This window comes from Zootoca vivipara, chromosome 12 (genome assembly GCF_963506605.1).
Source record: "Zootoca vivipara chromosome 12, rZooViv1.1, whole genome shotgun sequence".
Lineage (NCBI taxonomy): Eukaryota > Metazoa > Chordata > Lepidosauria > Squamata > Lacertidae > Zootoca > Zootoca vivipara.
Genome location: NC_083287.1, coordinates 32624735 through 32638901, shown reverse-complemented (window position 1 = coordinate 32638901; position 14167 = coordinate 32624735).

Here is a 14167-nt window from a genome sequence, read left to right as displayed (position 1 = left end):
CAGAAGTGTTTTTCCATTGCCTCTCTGAGGACAGCAGGCTAGCTTATGGCACCTACAGTAGGCCACAATCCCCTTGGGCACATTCACACCATACATTTAAATCTCTGTGATACCACTTTAAATAGTCAGGGCTTCCCCCAAGTAATTCTGTATGTTCTTAAGGGTGCTGAGAGTTGTTGGGAGTCCCCAGTTCCCCCACAGACTACAGTTCTCTGAGTTCCCTGTGAATTGGATCTGTGAGGGGAATAGTTGTCTCTTAACAACTCTCAATACCCTTAAAAAACTACAGCTCCCAGAAATGTTTGAGAGGAATCCATGGCTGTTTAAAGTGGTGTCAGATAGATTTAAAATGTATGGGGTGTGTGTGCCTGCTCACCACCATTTTATATTGGCTGTCCAAATCAGTATGAATGCCCATTGCAATGTAACCAGTGCTTTTCTTCTAGGGGGAAAAAAGTGCTGGTACTGTGTACCCTTGAGTACCCCCAGAAAAAAGCACTGCATTCCTTCCATAAACAAATCAGAATGAATGCTCAGTAAACACTGGGTGTAGTATAAACACTGTGAAAGCTTTTTGCACTCAAATTGGGGAGTATGCTGAACAAACAGGTGGTCTGGAGGAGTCCATAGTGTATTATGTATACCCCACTGTGTTACTGTTTGTAACTCTTTGATGTAACTAGGTATTGGAAAACCAGAACATATAACGGTAAAAAGAGTATGAGATATATCATGATGATGTTTTTCAGTGTATGTGCAATGACCCAAAGAAGATCAGAACAAGCTCAGTGAGAAGCACAAACCATTTTAACCAGCAGTGAGTAAGCACATGGAATTCACACATTTTTGAAAAGAAAACTGTAGTCCAGGTAGGCTTGAGAGTGTCTAGGGAAATTGATTTTAAAAAAAGATGTTACTGAAGTACTAAGTATGAACAGTGAGCTCATATTATGTTGCTAGGTCAGGAGTGGGGCATGTCAAGCACAAAGGAAACCTTTCCAACTGGCTCTCCTTTCTTCAGGTCATGTCCATTGCTGGCCCTCCTTGAATGCTTTTGTCAGCCTGGAACGTGTCCTTAAAATGTGATAATACATATTGCTTTCCTAAATGGAAGGTGAAGGGGTGTGTGTGGGTGCTCAAACCTCAGTCTAGCCTTTACAGGGATGGAACTGTACAAAGGAACAGTACAGTCTACTGTACAAAGGAAAGACCCTTATCCACTGCTGTACCCATTTTTCGTCTCTGGCCTTTCCTTCCACTGGAATGCGGCCTCCAGAAAGTTGCTTATGAGGGATGCAGGCCTCAGGCTGAAAAAGGCTCCCTCCTGGTGCAAGTCACGCAGCTTTCAGTTACCAGTAGTTAAAACATTTAACTGTGTGGGATGAAATCGTACATGGGAGTTTTACATACAGTGCCTTGGCTAGGATAGTCTAGTTATTCGTGTCAATTGCTACAATTCCACTGACTCATATCTAATGGTTTGCATTAGCTGCAGCAGCACAGAGAGGTGAGGTGTTGCACATGAAATAAGCCACATGAAAACAACTGTCAGGCTCTGCCTGCTTGCGATTGAAAAGCATTAGTTGGCAATTATTTCTCCACAGGTTGCACCGACAATCTCAAGTTTAACCTTTCCATCTTTAAGATTTTTCTCAGGAGGCTGTGAATAACTCTCACAAGGAGACACATGCCGGCTCTGTGATCTCCCCATTGCACCCCATGCACTGAATTAGTGCAGAGGCTCATAGGGTCACTCATTTCATTTGTTTACACAAGATGAGCACCAGGCTCACAATTTTTAAACTGGTGCTCACCCTTGTTATAATAATAATAATAATTTGTTGTTGTTGTTTAGTCGTTTAGTCGTGTCTGACTCTTCATGACGCCATGGACCAGACCACGCCAGGCACTCCTGTCTTCCACTGCCTCCCGCAGTTTGGTCAGACTCATGTTCGTAGCTTCAAGAACACTGTCCAACCATCTCGTCCTCTGTCGTCCCCTTCTCCTAGTGCCCTCAATCTTTCCCAACATCAGGGTCTTTTCCAGGGAGTCTTCTCTTCTCATGAGGTGGCCAAAGTATTGCAGCCTCAGCTTCACAATCTGTCCTTCCAGTGAGCACTCAGGGCTGATTTCCTTCAGAATGGATAGGTTTGATCTTCTTGCAGTCCATGGGACTCTCAAGAGTCTCCTCCAGCACCATAATTCAAAAGCATCAATTCTTCGGCGATCAGCCTTCTTTATGGTCCAGCTTTCACTTCCATACATCACTACTGGGAAAACCATAGCTTTAACTATTCGGACCTTTGTCGGTAAGGTGATGTCTCTGCTTTTTAAGATGCTGTCTAGGTTTATCATTGCTTTTCTCCCAAGAAGCAGGCGTCTTTTAATTTCGTGACTGCTGTCACCATCTGCAGTGATCAAGGAGCCCAAGAAAGTAAAATCTCTCACTGCCTCCATTTCTTCCCCTTCTATTTGCCAGGAGGTGATGGGACCAGTGGCCATGATCTTGGTTTTTTTGATGTTGAGCTTCAGACCATATTTTGCGCTCTCCTATAATAATAATAATAATAATAATAATAATAATAATAATAATAATAATAATATATTATTTGTACCCCGCCCATCCGGCTGGGCCTCCCCAGCCACTCTGGGTGGCTTCCAACAAAGATTAAAATACATTAAAATGTCACACATTAAAAACTTCCCTAAACAGTGCTGCCTTCAGATGTTTTCTAAATGTCAGGTAGTTTATCTCTTTGACATCTGATGGGAGGGCATTCCACAGGGCGGGTGCCACTACCAAGAAGGCCCTCTGCCTGGTTCCCTGTAGTTTTGCTTCTCGCAGTGAGGGAGCCCTCGGTGCTGGACCTCAGTGTCCGGGCAGAACGATGTTCAGATAATATTCTAAAATTATCTAGGTGAGGGCCAGGGAACCTGTGTTTCTCCAGATGTTTTCAAGCAGAGGTAGGATGGCCATCTGTCATGGATGCTTCAGCTGAGATTCCTGCATTTCAGGAGAAGGACTAGATGATCCTCTGGGGCACTTCCAACTCTACAATTCTATGGTTCTATGTTACTGGACTATGGCTCCCATCACCCCATACCACCTGACATGCTGGCTGAGGCGGATGGGAGTTGGAGTCCAGCAAATTCACCATACTTGCATCTAGATTCTAGTATTTTTTCTCCAGCTGTCAGATAATTTCTCTGATTTATTTTAAGAGAAACCATGTTGAAGACCACATTTATATTAACATTGCTTTTAGTTTAGACAGATTGCACTAAAGTTGATAGGGAGCATCTACTAGTGAAAAATAACAATAATAATAAATCACAGGAACCAGGTGATGTTAATCTGTTGTTTTTTTTAACACCATAACATTGTACACCAAGGCTTTTATAAATTCACAGGTATTTCAGATTTTAAAACAGCAATCCCTTACAAAAACTCTGCTGCATTGCAGAGTTACAGGAAATTATTCTGGGCATCAAGTTCAAAGTACACTTCATATTTGTTTGAGAATGACCCAAAACTCCCATTTTGACACTTGCTAGTTTAACATCCCTGCCTTTCATTTATAATGATTAGTATCTGGGTAAAGACTATCACAAAAATAAAGATAAAACCATTTAACAAATCTCACCATAATATGTTGCCCCAACCATTCGCCTATATAAGGATACACATAATGAATCAATATTTTGGTAGGCATGAACTCTTGCAACTGGGCCTAAACCATTTCAAAAATGGTACTTTTGAAATACAGACTTTTATATCCAGATGCCAATATTTACTTCTAACTCTCTGGCTTTCATTTATGGTTCAACAATTACGTTGCCAACATTTTAATCAGCGGCTTGATCTACAAGCAATAGCCAGTGATAATGTTCATCTCAGTGCTGAGAAAGGGGTCATTTGCTGATTTCAGCAAATCATGCCACTAATAAAGAAACGGGAGCAGGCTAGTCAAAGCTTTTGTGGAAATCTTATCAATAAACACAGACTACTTTGTAAATCATAGTTAAGAGAACATAACAAGAGCCTGATGGATCAGGCCAGTGGCCCATTTAGTACAGCATCCTTTTCTCACAGATGCCTGTGGGAAGCCTGCAAGCATTATCCAAGCACAACAGCCCTCTCTCCTTCTGTTACAAAAACCTTTATGTACAATGATACCTAAGGCTTACTCTAATGACAAGAAATCAGTGAAACGGCTTTAGGTATCCATCACTGACTAGTTTCTAGTGACAACGTCAAACCAAAATACAGAAAATAAATCAAGCTCTTTTCTTCTAATTTTAATTTCCAGCACGATCCTTTCCCACTCTACTGTTCTACATGTACATTTCACTTTACCAAAACTTTCAAGTTTACATACATTTTAAAAAACAAAACAAACAAAATGAGACCTAAAAATACTACGTCCAATAAGCTTTCTCTCTTCAGTTGCAAAATGCAAATATTATAATATGCGGCTCATTCAGATTATGTACTTTATATTCTGTCTAACATTTAGTCCCTACAATCAGATTAGCAGCTTGCATACCGGTATCTAAAACATTTTAAGGCAACCTATATTGTAAAAGCACAGACCTTCTACACTTGCAGCTACTGACATGTTCCCTAAAAAGGCTAGTAATATACTACACTTGTTTTTAACTCTGAGAAGCCAATAGTAGTATCCATTTTAGTAAAGAAAAACACACATCAAGTAAAATAGAAATCATTTACATTGCAGATAAAATAACTTGGATATAAATGTCCATCTTTTCAACAAATGTTGACCCCAACAATTGGGTCCAAGTGCTGTTCCTAACCATGTGTCCTCACTGCATCAGTCAGTTATGAACCAGGAACCTGAGACTGCAAACACTCTCTTGCAATTGTAAACACACTTATTCCCAAGTAAATCTCATTGGTTTCAGTGGAAGATGTTGAAGAGCAACTATGCTTAGGACCGAGACCCTGAAACCGTCGTCTTGAAATGACTTGCACTGCAATGATCCTGTAGAAAAGTCAGTTGACTTCAAGAAATGGAAATGAAACTACTCGGGGATAAATGGGTTGAGGATTGAGATTTTATTCTATTCCTGTAACAGCCCAAGCCAGCTGAGCCAGAGGAATTGACTTTTAGTAGGATGATTTGTAGCCCCGTCACCAATATTTGCACTGGCATATCTGTCTGCAAAAATGGATACAGCTGCATTTTGTATCATGGTATTTGGGATGCTCAATCAACGTTTATTTGGGACAGCAAGTTTTAGGATCACTCCATTGGTCTAACTGAAGCATGGGAACTCTACATGCACACAGAGACTCTTATCCGTTCGCCTTAATAGGATAGCCCGGTGCTGCTCCCATCTATTCAAGTGAATGGGGAGACCCATTTACATGGGAGCTCTGCTTACACATCTGAACACCCAGAGTTTAGAACCAGGGGACACGGTCCATAATCTAAAGACCTGTGTGTGCAGAACCTTCCCATTCTCTTCCATGAAGGGATCCATGCATGGACAGGAGATTCTTGTCCCGTACAGAGTGATCTCCTTGTGCTTAGATGTGAAACTCTATGACCATGAAGTTCCAGACTTCCATTAGAACCATTGGATTAAGGCTGCTGCATAGAAGTTAAATCCCACTGATTACAATGGAGCTGTATTTGGGACCACAGCTGAAACCAACTGAAGCATTTAGCTTAATTGCAGGCTACAAATTATACTGCTCTTGTATATTTGCATGTTCAGGCCCTAGGACTGAAGGAATATTAACTGGTGAGGAAATAAAAATACATGACTATATAATTAAAAACAAACAAACTACTTAATGGCACATGTACAAATGAAAACATGTTTTGATTCTAAGAGAATGCACCATATTCCCCACATTCTGGATTTCAAGTTATAAAACAGGTCTTTGAAGCGAGTTCTCGGGAGGGCAAATTCTGCCCCAGGCACCAACCTTCTGTGTTTACTCAGCGAACCCACAGTCACACAGCCTTTCACACAACTCCCTTTAGCAGGAGGGGGATATTATAACAGGGTCTAAACAGCAGGCGGCCGAGGTGGAATGCAGGTGTTCCCCACCTTATACGCTATTCTGTCATCAATACGTGGCAGAAGCAAAGGTGTAATGGCTGAAGGGGAAGGCATTTTAGGTAGGCCACTACAATATGGCGTTGAGGGACACAGCATGAGATGCAGAGTCAAGGAGAAGAGATTATTACCAATGGCTCTTCAGGAAGGACACACCAAATATGTGGAGAAAATGGGGACCTCAGTTGGTATTTGATCTTGCTAAGGTGAACACATCATTCAAAAATAGAAGAGCAGTACTGGATCAGAAGAATAAAAAGTGGAGAAACTGTGACCTTCCACATGTTGCTGGACAAATGCGAGTTGGAGCCTGACAACATCTGGAGAGCAACCCCTGTCCCAGTGGATCTAAAGAGCATGGGACAAATCATTATTATTTAAAAATTCAAGCCCCACCCCGTATAAATCCAGCCCTCCTGAATAGTACTATGGGATTACTAGTCAGTGGCAACAGGATTTGTAAGGAGGCCATTTTGCAGGGTGGCGAGTCAGAGCCCTGGCTTCTGCTACTGACACCACCGTTAAAGTGGCCCTCCAAGGCTTCTTAGGCAGGGCTTTAAGTGCTTTCCTTTTTAGCTAGGAGAACAATTTGTTAGGAACTTACAAAGGTGCCTTATTCTGCTTCAGACCATTAGCCCATCTAGCCCAGGATGGTCTACTCTGGCAGGCAGCTGCTCTGCAGGTTCTTAGGCGGACTCTTTCATTGTTCAACCACCTATGATTCTTCCAAATGAAGATACCCGAGACTGAATTTGGGACCTTCTGCATCCAACGTGTTGCCTCTACTGCTGCACCAATACTCATTTTGCTGTATATCAGAACCTACCAGGATATACTGTTAGCATCTGGGCTCTGAATGAGGAGCGGAGGAGTGGGAGCCTGTGGCCCTCCAGATATTGTTGCACTTGAACTCCTATCAGTTCCAGCCAACATGGTTAATAGTTAGGGAAGCAACATCTGGAGGGTGACAAGTTCCTTTCCCTTGCTCCAGGGAAAACAGGATTTCCTCCTGCAAATGCAAAAACCAGGTTAATGAGAGAACTGAACACCTTATGCGTTTCAGGTTGGACCTGAAATGGCTTTGGACAAGCTCATTCTAGAGTGCCTTATGAAAACGCTTGAAATGCTGAACAGCACCAGTCAATACTATTCATTGGTACCTTCCATTAACTTATACATTGTGCTATACACAGTAAAAGTAGGTTTAAAAACATAACCTACAGGTGAGACTTCTACTCAGAAGTAAGTCCTACTGAACTCTGTGGGGCTTACTCCCAGATGAGGGAGGGTTAGGACTGCAACCTTAATCTAGGATGCTATTATGCTTTTACAGCCAGGAAAAACGAAACCCCTCTGTATGAAAGTTCCAACACACAAATTGTATTAATATGGAAGTGTCCCTGGGTTTTGATTCCATGTTGTGAAATACTTTTAAAGTTATCATGTCACAGCCCGCAAGAAAGGTAAATTACTATGGAATTGCTTTTGTTACTAAATCCAGAGCTTATATATATATATAAAATAGTCTGAACAAGTCATGCCCATGGATTCAGTCTTTTTACCATACGGTTTTTGCATTTATTGCCTTAGAAATATAGTCTTTTTTTCTTAGCACCATAATTTCCCATAGCCTTAGCACCCGTTAATCATTAGCTTTCAAAACTTAATAAAATCCTGCTCTACCCTAATAAATCATCAAGAAGGTTTACCCAAGGTTTTTGCTTACTTGGCTACTTTTAAGTTTTTATAAATGAGTTCCTCCGAAGTTATATTTACATCTAGGTCAATGGCCATGATCCGGAAGTTCTTGTATGCTTGCTTGGGCATGCATGGCTCCCCTCTCTCCTACTTTACCTCTTCAGCTAATTGTCAAGAATTAACTGAACTCAGGGGTCCCTTTACCTTTACCTTTAACTGAACTACGGTATGTAATTTCCCAAAGTGTGCATTGGTGCCCCTTGTGGCGACCCATTGGAAGTGATAGAAATCATGTTTGGAGACACAACAGTACACCCCTCTGCATGCAAGAGATGCTGTATGTATCTAGCTAACATCTGGATAAATCCCCTCAAGGAAAAGCAACCCAAATGCATTGGGAACAAGTGATTAAGTAATAAATGCAGCTTGTCTGCACAATACCTTGTGTGTTTCTCATTATTGTACTTGGGGAAGGGCTATAGCTCAGTGGTGGAGCCTCTGCTTTGTTCCAATCCCCAGCATCTCCCAAGGATGGCTGGAACAGACCAGTTGTCTGAAATGCAGAAAAGCCACTGCTGAGTCAGTGAAGGCAATACAGAGCAGGATGCACCAATGGTCTGACTCAGTATAAGGCAGCTGTCCATGCTAGCAACCCTCCTTTGCTTGCTCTTGTGGTGAACCATTTTTTCTCTTCCAAGGCTCCAGCATGGGTCCTTGCAGGCAGCCCATCAGTTCCTCCTGAGTCTGATCCTCATTGCTTTCAGTTGCTTCCTGGTCAGGGCTCTCTTTGATTTGACAGCAGCCCAATTTTGGTTCTGCTATGTGGCTTTGTAGCTCTCCTAAGGCAATTTTTGTCACTATTCTTGGGTCTCTCTGCCTGCCAGTCTTCTAGCTTCCTCGTCTGCCTGCCTTTCTTTTTACTTGTTGCTCCTACCCAATCTTGCCCACTCTTCTTCAGGTGGACTGTTTCCCAATCTATGCTTAACTATACCTCTGCTGTGCTACATTTCTAGGGCTCTTGCTTTCTACATTCTGCCTAGGCCCTCCTATGGGATTTGCCCCGGTGCTCCATCACAACTCTAGCCTCGGTCATGATGGGACTTCTACTTTCATTTGCCCACATGCTTGCCTACCCATAGCTCAGTACTAACAGGACATGCACAATACTGTTTTTGCATAAACAGGTTATTTAATTTCCCTGCACGACCTCCATGCACTTTTCTACATTACGTTGTTCACAATATAAATACTAAGAGGCGTGGCTTCGTGCTAGTGTGAGGAACATTTTTTGAAACACCCTGATACTAAGCACAGTACTTGGAGGGGTTTCAGTGGGTTGTAGTTGTGCTTAGGATTAAAGTGCTTGACCAAATTCAGCAGCAGGAACAGCAAGTGACCCCTACAGAGCAAAATATCAAAAAAATGTGAGGATTTACCTCTCCTGAAGTCGTCACAAAGCCAGCAGTTTTCATTGATTCATAAAAGAGGACCTTTGCAATTGTCTTAACACCATCGGTTCAGAGCAAATGAGTAAAAATGACAAAAAAGGTACATTGCTGGGAATTTGCAACTTAAGCGTTCATGGACTAGAACCTGTAATCAGAGGGTGCCCCAAGAATAGTCTTTCCCCTACATTTTGATAAAAATGGGTTGGACAGAAGTAGCCATTTTGCGAAGAGCCTTTTGCTGACAATGAGAGTTTGGAATGTTATATGCTAGGAAACTGCTGAACCTCAATGAACTGCTGGTTCTCACTGAACCACACATTTGCAAGCATTTGTGGCAATATGCTGAACAATATTATGAACAAAGGAAGTTGGCAACATTGGGCAGAATGCAGAGGAAACGAGCAGCACAAGCACAGAGTTATGTGCTAAAATCTTATTAATTTTGTAGGTTCTCTAGGTCAAGCGTGGCTAACCTGTAGCCTTCCATATGCTGCTCAGCTACAAGTCCCATCATCCCTGTCCAATGGCCAGGCTTGATGGTGACCAAAGTCCAAGCTAGCCACCCATTCTCTAGGTATACATACTGTGGACAATGTCCACTGCCTTCCAAAGCTCTGGTCTCAGCATTGTATCTCTACAGATATAGAATACCTGAAATTATGTCCCAATACCAGTCAATTAAATATAGTGGGGTGGGATGGAACTAGTTAACACCCTGTCCAAAAGCAGAATATGCGAGAACATCTGACAGAAAGTACTGGTAGAGAATTTCTAATCCACATATTGTACTAGCGAATCTCATCGAAACTTCAGTTCAAACAGAACAATACTAATTAGAAATTTCACATAGCAGACACTGCAAAAGCATTGCATGCTTCTGTATTCACTTTCATTTAACACAGAAAACACAGTTAAAATGCCTGACCCTTTAAAGCATAATGTGCATTTTATGACTGGTATAACTATCTATATAGAAGTCCTGATAATGTTTGTAAGTTTGTAGGGAGACGTTACCTTTTAACTAGAAGACTATCACAGCATATCTAATTATTCTACTTTTTAAAATACCGTAGGCATTGTTTCTAGCAGCCAAGAGATTTGTCCTTTGTACGAATAAAACATTATTCTAAAATGAGTATCTCATATAAATATAGAAACGGAGCACAATACATTAGGCAACATGACAATAGATTTTGGCAAATGAAAATGCAGGTGGACAATCCAAACAAGGCTGGTCTATGATACCAAACAAAGCAAAGGGCCAGTCTATGACTTCTGCTAACCCAAGCAGCTGAACTAAATGATGTGAGAGCTTCAGGGTTATTACCTTCCAGTGGGGCAGAGGATGTTGGTGTACAGTACAACATATCCTAGGGCTTTATGCCTCGGACTGCACACTGCACATGCTTAAGTAGTCGGAGTCTGTGTTGACCTATCCCACCTGCATGGCAAATGGCAAGAGCCATGTAGCTGATGCAATATCCCACAAAATTCATTGAACAGTTTGGGTCCACAGGGATGTCCTATCCTGCAAGGTATTTTTCTTTTCCCACAGAAGACTCCTCCTGAACACCCAGTTTGGTGCTCTAGATCCCAATCCAGAGAGCTGTGTTTGGTGGGCTTGGCGTGTACAGCAAGGACTGATTCCTTTCCATCTATCTCATCACAACTGCCTGAAAAACTGATCCTTAGACACCGGGGAACCTTCCAATGCAGCATAAGGAACTGCTGCCAGAAGTGGAAAAAGCAAGGGGCCTCATTGGTCACCCCAAGCCCTTGTGCGTTCTAGAGGGGCTCTCTGGATTGGGGCCAAAGGTTTTAACTGGAGGCAGGAGAGCTTCCTATGCAGAGGTGCCCTAAGCATTTATAGTTCCATTCCTGTGCTGAATGAACAGATAGGCACAAAGTTACATATCCTAAAGCTTACAGAGGTCCATAACTTATATTTTGTGGCACCTGGTGCGGAGGGGGGGGGCAACACACACACTTTTAAGGGGGGTAGTCAAACGAAAGGTTCCTTCTCTAATCAGGGACCCAGGAAACAGCTTTAAACCAGGTCAGGCTATTTGTCTATTTAACTGGATTCCATCTACGTTGGCTGGCAGGGCTCTCCAGAGTTGCCAGAGACTGAACTAGAGACTTTCCACACGGAAAGCTCACACTCTGTCCCTGAGCTATGGTGTCTCCCCAATCCTCTCTCAGGCAGCTTGGTTACACCTCAAACATGGCAGCAATTTGGGTAGTCTTGAAGGAGACTGAGGTTGGTGACTGGTCACACAAGGTGCTTTTGCATCTATGAACTATGAGATGATGGGACTTGGCATGACCTAAAGTCATGACATCGCTATGCCCTGTGACTACCATAAATCAACTATCAGCAGGTTAAGTTTTAGTGACATGCTGTTATGGATACTATGAAAAATGGGTGATTTCAGCTTCTGGAAATTAACTTTTAGATGTGTTTTTAAGTGGCAGGAAACTTCCATAGCATAGCATTATTTTTCTTTTTTTACAGTGCACCCCCAATAGCCCTTCCCAGATGCAGGTGTACTTTGATTATGGAAAAATTACAGGTCCTAGAAAGTGCTAATTTGGGCTGTATGCAGATAACGTTTTTTTCAGAGATAAGAAAAACAGTATCATAGAGATAGTGGCACTGATGGCTACATGCATAGATTGATTTTTTGTAAAAGGTGTTTTTATCATAGACCTTTGGCTTATATAGGAACAACAACAAAAAAGGATGCTTCCTTCAAAATTCTGGAAATGTGCACCACCTAGTGGCAGCACTCAGAATAATGTCACACTTCACCAATTGCATCAGTGGGGCATATTAAAGCATAGTTTGGTCCTGTGAGCTTAATTTTTTTATCGTTCTGAATGCCATCTGTATGGGGCAGGGAGTGATCAGGCCTACAGTGGGGAGTTTTTTTAACCCCTTTACTCTTGGAATGTGACATTGAGTCAAATCAAAACCCAACCACACAGTTTCTGTTTGTGCCAACAGCACCTTCCCTTGTGCCCGAAAAAGCAACGGGGCCCGGGGGGGGGGATTTTAGTCAGGATCACACCATGGGATGTTGGTGTTAGTAAATTAAGCATGCAAAGTGAAGCAACACACTGAACCTAAAGCAAACCTTTTGTGCTATGTGATGCTCAGGGCACATCCAAAAGAAAGCTTTCTCTACGCTTCATTTGAGGCTTTAGGGCAAAGGATGAGCAGCAGCACCTTGGGGGAAAGTCCACTGTGTTGCAGAACTTTTGCACACCAATATCCTTCCATTTCCCTGCTGCTGCATGGAGAATGCACCAGAAAATGTTGGAGGAATCTCCTACCAGTGGACATGCAAGGACAAAAGAGAATGGCTGATACAGTTCAGGGCCAAATTACAAGTGACCTTACCAGCATAGTTCTGCCCTTGAGTATAGGTTCTCATTTCCACTGCTGGCCTCCCTATTCTGATTGGCAACCAAGCATGGGGCTAGTGGGCTTTAACCCTATGTGCTCTCATTCTGATCTGGATCTGGCTTCCCAGCACTTGTAATTTGCATTGCAAAGAAAGGTCCCATTTAAACAGATATTTTTTGGGGGGGAGCCCCAATCCAGATTGGTAATGCAAAGGGTTAAAGCCACCTGTCCCCATGCTAGGGGTCTAATACTGGTCAGCCTGTCCCCTGGGATAAAATTGCACCCAAAGGCAGAACCACCCAATTGTCCCATAGAGTTCAGGCCCTAGTAAATTGAAACAACAAAAACAAAGGATGGGTTAGCACAGCAATAATTATTGTGTGTGTTAACAGTACTAGCCATCAGTTATTTCCAACAGCACCTATCCCTCTGGTTGTTGCTGTTGTTACAGCTGTAACATATTTGCGCAGTATTTCCCTAGAGTTACATCTGGATCCCTACAGTAGAACCAGGCTAGGAGTACATCTTTCTCTCGCGGATTAAAAATATTTCATCAAAACCATACTACAAAAATAAATTTTTCTTTTTAAAATTCTATTTAAACAAAAACCCTTAAAACTAAAATATATACAAAATTTAATGTAACATTTAAAGTATTTGTGATAAGGCAGCTAGGTGAATTACTGAATAAAGCTGGCTGGCATGTTTGACAGAGAAAGCAGAGCAAAACGATCAATCTAAACAGTGATTCAGAAGGGCTCCTCCTGCTTCACTGTGTAGAAAAATAAAATATCCTAAATTACATGAAATGTCAAGGATCTGAGGTTGATATGCAGGGACAATTCGTGCACTCCAGTGCCTGAGGTTTATTGTGGGTGGGGTGTTCAGTGTTTCTATGTTAAGCAATGCTGTAGCGAGCACTTGCCTCCTAACAACACAATCCTATGCATGCTTCCTCGGAAGTCAGTCCCATTGTGCTCAATGTAGCTTACTTCCAGGGAAAAGCACACAGGATTGCATCCTTGCACTATAACCCTATACCTGTCAGTTCAAAAGTAAGTCCCACTGAGTTCAATGAATCTTACTTCCAGGTAAGTGACAATAGGATTGTGAAGTCAGATTTGTTCTCCAAAGACAGGAAAAACATTTCAGCATGTGCTTTTCATTGTTTCACTGAAAATAATCTGGAGGTAATACTAAAGGAACACTTGGTTTTTTGCATACCCATTTAAACACGTTAGCTGGGCATGATAGATGTCTGAAATGTATCACTGCTGAATATGTACAGCAGTATCATGAAAGGATGAATAAAAAAGGTAACTTTGCGATGACTGACATAATAACAGCAGACTAGAGAAGTGATCCTTACATTCTCCCCCCCCCCTTTTCCATATGTGCACAATCTTGTTAATAATACCCTTGTGCATTAAGCTAGAGACACAAGTTATTATGAGTAGCAACAAAATGCTGTAATTATAATCTCCTGTTTCCTATCAGGGAAGGACATTCCTGTGTGATT